Below are 5430 nucleotides of genomic sequence, written 5' to 3'. Positions count from 1 at the left end.
GTGTACAAAGTTGAAAGTACTTGGCAGGCAAATACGCCATCCCAGATGTTACAAATGTTACAATATCACCAGAACAGAATTAGGGAAGAACAAGATCAGGAACAGAAACGTATGAAAGACACGAAAATGAAAATGTTAGTAGCTCAGACGATTCCAGCCGACGGTCATAGAAAAGGTGGGGCCCAGACCAATCATTCTGCCGCTCCCGTTAAAGGGACATGTAATTATTGCAAGCAGCCAGGTCACTACGTACATGAATGTCCAGTCCTGAAACATAACATCGAGACAGGTAAAACTAAAGAAAGACCGCGTCCGCCTAGACATGAACAGGGTCATCAACAGACCTCACAGAACGAACAGCCAATGCAGAATACACAGCCTATGCATGATCAGTCCCACACAGTACAGACAGTAGCAGTACCGCAGCCACAACATGCCCAGACACAGCCCATTGCCGCAACTCGGCAAGTATCACAACAGATGTACCAGTATGCCCAGTCGGCATATCCAGATTATCCCCGTTATACATGAAACAGCCTAGAGAGGGAAAGTGATTTGCCTCTTATTGAAATTCCTGTAGATCAAGAAGGTCCTTATGTACACAGTCATGTATTAGGAAAAGACAGAAAATTTTTAATTGACACAGGGGCAAGTCGCACTACAATCAGTCACAATGAAGTCCCAGGGGCACCCCTCTCAGGCTCGCACAATGTTTCCCTTGGTTTTTCAGGACAGCCTATTGTAAATGAAGTATCAGAACCAGTACCACTAGCTGTAGGTCCATTATCTCGAGTTACAGATTTGTTACTTACGAAATCATGTCCAGAAAATCTGTTAGGAATTAAAACACTGAAGGCTCTAGGAGCTATAATATGCTGTTCCCCGGAGGGAGTCAGACTCTTTCTACGGGATTTCAAGGGTCATTATGTTTTACGTGATTTTGATGTCAGATTGAAAAATGTACCAGATCACTTATGGGCAAAAGGCCCAGCAGATGTAGGTTGTATGCATATCACTCCATATCGTGTCACACTCAAGACAGGAGTTGTCCTACCCAGAATCAGACAATACAAGTTACCACCTGATGCTGTAGTGGCTTTACTGAAAATCATTGAAGAGCTTATTGCCCAGGGAGTGGTCGTAGAGACCGACTCCAATATCTGTAATTCGCCCATCATTCCAATTCTTAAACGTACAGACCGCAATGCACCGCCAGTATATCGGCTGGTGATTGATCTTCGAGAACTGAACAAATGTATTGTACCACAGTACCCTGTGGTCCCCGATATCTCTTCCCTATTGACTGCTATTGATTCAGAAGCAACGTTCTTTACTGTAATCGATCTCAAGAACGCTTTCTTCAGTGTACCTATTGACCCGGAGAGCCAATATCTCTTCGGATTCAGTTTAAATGGACGAAGTTTCAAATTTTCCCGCGCACCTCAAGGATTTACAGAAAGCCCCAGCATCTATAGTCAAGCACTGAAAAGACAACTAGATTGTATCCAAATGCCAGTTAATACAGCTTTACTACAATACGTCGATGATCTACTGATCACCGCACGAAGTGAGCCCGAATGTGAACAAGCATCTCTGACAGTTTTGCATTTCCTGGCCGACAAGGGACACAAGGTGTCCCCTTCGAAGCTACAATTCTGTGTTCAGCAAGTTGTGTACTTGGGTCACTTGCTGTCCAAAGTGGGGAGACAGCTCACTCCCGATCGCATTCAGTTAATCGCAAATATGCCGCGACCCCAGACACAAAAGGAAGTGCGGGCCTTCATAGGCCTCACCTCGTACTGCAGACAATGGATTCCTCAATATGCATTTCTAGCTAAACCACTCATCCAGTTAACGACGCAGGAGGCTGCAACTTCCATTGCCCTCCCTTGGACTCAGGAACACACACAAGCCTTTGAGGAATTAAAGAAAGCTTTATGCCAAGCACCAGTTTTAGCGACACCATGTTACAGCAAACCGTTTACACTTTTTGTTACAGAACGTGATGGTACAGCGTTGTCTGTCCTCACCCAAGATCAAGCAGGTTCACATAAGCCTTGCGCTTATTTTTCAAGTACATTGGATTCAGTAGCCCAGGCACTCCCTGCGTGCTTAAAGTCAGTAGCAGCAACAGCGTTAGCAATCAGACAGAGCGACTCAATTGTTTTAGGTCATCAGTTAACAGTACAAGTTCCACACTCTGTAGAGGTTCTGTTAAACAGAACCCAGACTCAGCACTTGACTATAGCACGACTCACAGGTTACGAATTGACATTATTCCAGCCACACATAGAAATCAGACGCTGCAGTATCCTGAACCCAGCAACACTGTTACCTACAGTTATGACAGATCCAGCTCCACATGATTGTATAGAGATCATTAATGCAGTAACAAAGCCCCGACGAGATTTAACAGATGTTCCATTGACAAATCCAGACCTGACACTTTATGTAGATGGTTCATGCATGAGAACAAGTACAGGAGAGTTAGTGGCCGCGTATGCAGTGACCACTGAAACTGAAGTTAAAGAAACACACCGTATTGATACACTGTCTGCTCAAGCAGCAGAGCTCATCGCTCTGACCCGAGCCTGTATTCTAGCCAAGAACAGAAATGTCAACATATACACAGATTCCCGCTATGCGTTCGGAGTCGTACACGACTTCGGCATGCTGTGGCAAGAACGAGGTTTTTTGACCTCTCATGGTACAAAGATCCAACATGGTCCTCTCATTCAAGCACTGTTAGAAGCAATACATCTGCCTTCAGCCATATCCGTCATGAAGTGTAAAGCACATACTAAAGTCACAGATTCTGTTTCCCAGGGTAACGACCTGGCAGATCAAACAGCGAAACATACAGCACTGACCGACACTCAGATAACTGATACGACAAAAACAACAGATCCGATAAACTGTATGACAGTCAGGGATCCCACACTAGATGTTATCGACATTCAGACACATGCTACTCCAGAAGAAATAAAGAAATGGATTGAACTAGGAGGGATCCAGACAAATCAAGGTTGGATGACGAAGGGAAAATCTACATGGTTTCTCCCTGACTCTATGGTTCAAGTCATGATAAATACAGCACATAGTCCTGCACATCTAGGAGAGAAAGCAATGCTAGACAGTTTACAAAATCTCTGGAACAATAAACACTTACGAGCAGCAGCAAAACAGAAAGTGCGTACTTGCATGATCTGTTGTCAGTTCAATCCAGGTAAAAGCGTCCCTGTAGAGCAAGGTGGATTTCATCCTCCCGATCACCCTTTTGAAGTCCTCCAGATGGATTATATCCAGATGGACCGTTGTCGAGGATTTAAATATGTTCTCGTAGTTGTCTGTGCTCTGTCCCGCTGGACCGAAGCATACCCAGTCTCAGATTACACTGCTCCGACCACTGCCAAACAGTTGGTTCGTGAATTCTTCCCACGATACGGCCTGCCTCGTGTCGTGTACTCAGATAACGGTCAGCCATTCTCGTCTGCCTTAATGAAAGAAGTTTCCTTATTACTAGGATACCAGTGGAAGTTCCATTGTGTCCGACACCCAGAAGCCGCAGGCCTTGTTGAGAGGCATAACCAGACATTAAAGATCCGCCTTGCCAAAATATGTCAGGAAAAAGGGGTCGACTGGATAGTCGCCCTGCCAGTGGCACTATTCTATATGAGAATGGTCGCCCATTCGAGATCAGGGCTATCTCCGTACGAGGTGGTCTTTGGAAGACCACCGAATATGTGGGGGACGCCCATTCCCAAAAAGATTACTGATGTTGATTCTAATATGTTGACAGATTACCTTGCCTCCTTGATGTCTGCACTCCAATCATGTCGTTCACAGGTTGCCGCAGCCTTCCCTGACAACACTGATGTAAAGCCACATGACGTCCGTCCCGGTGATACTGTCCTCGTCCGCAACTTCGACAGAAAAAGTCCGTTGGAGCCCCGCTGGAAGTCTCCGAAGACCGTTCTTCTAACAACAAGGACGGCGGTGAAAATCGAGGGAAGAAAGGGGTGGGTACACACGAGCCATATCAAGAAATTCGCTGGACTGAAACCTGACCCAGACTCGTCCACCCCCACCAAAGACTGTGTCAAACAGAAAGACTTTACCGAATCGAAACGAGAAAAGACTCCTCAAGAACAATATCGCATGAAATTACGATCTAGCAAGTCAGACAGTTTAATTGTTTAAGTCCTCCCCTAGGTGAATCGGTTAAATAGTTTCTGACATGTATCCCCTAGATCGAGATAGAGAGAGAGAAGCAAAGAAACGTACATATTGCAAATCACTTCGTAGTCACTGCATAGTGACACTAATAATCATGTTTATTCTCAGTGTTTTAATTATCATTACTAGTATCTTGTTACCTATCTACTATCCTATTTTCAAGCGTGAACAATCTGCTTACAATGTCTCTGCTGAACACACTTTTAGTGAGTTACCTCCTCACGAGCTTTCCTACAGACTTGCGCTGCGCAACAACACATTCATTAGTATGTTACATCATTCTCATCAAACTAACAATGCTACAAACTGCTGGATATGTGGCCGACTCCCTCCCTACCAGAATTACAAGGGAGCTCTGCCCCTCTTTCCGTACCCGTTCACTCACAATGGCTCCTGCGGAGCATGGTTTAAAATAATTAATTCCTTAGATCCTGATATTGCTGTTTTCGATGGGGGCTGGGTTTGGGGAAACTTGAACTTGGTCCTGCTAGACGTCTGTTACCCAGATAAGGAGGGACTCCCCACTAGAATAGGAACTGATCTAGAAAATGAAGTGTATGGATTAGGTAATTACACAATCAGCCTTATGATTCTTACTGTCGAATCCGAAGCCACACCAGTTCTACCTATTATGTCAGTACTGCCAGTCACTGGTGAATTATGTATCAAGAAGAAAGGTTCTGTACACTTAGGTCATAGTAAATGCACTACTGTGGTCGAATTCAGTGATCATGGAAAGTCATCTTTCAAAGCTATCAGTCATTCTTACTTTGTTTGTGGTCATACCGCATACATACGTCTACCTCCAGATTGGGATGGTACCTGTTACATTGCATTCCTTCTGCCACCTGTTTTTCTAGCTCCTCCTGATTACCATAGAAATAGCAATCTAGTAAAGGATAGACCCAGAAGAGATGTCCCACTTGTCGACTACACAGAAACGGCATGGGAACAGTACACCGATTTTAATAAAGGATTCTTTTTCTTTTTAGGACCTGTCCAGAATAGTAAATTAATACGCAGATTAACTAGAACACTTGAAGCAGTAGTAAATGAAACTGCCTCCGCCTTAGGTAACTTAACAGAAGAGCAGTCCGCTATGCGGGTTGTTGTCCTTCAGAATCGTCTTGTAATTGACGTCATCTTGGCAGATAGAGGTGGAGCCTGTAAGGTCATCGGGTCAAGTTGCTGTGT

This window comes from Lissotriton vulgaris, chromosome 1_1, assembly GCF_964263255.1.
Source record: "Lissotriton vulgaris chromosome 1_1, aLisVul1.2, whole genome shotgun sequence".
Classification (NCBI taxonomy): domain Eukaryota; kingdom Metazoa; phylum Chordata; class Amphibia; order Caudata; family Salamandridae; genus Lissotriton; species Lissotriton vulgaris.
This window is presented reverse-complemented; position numbering follows the sequence as displayed.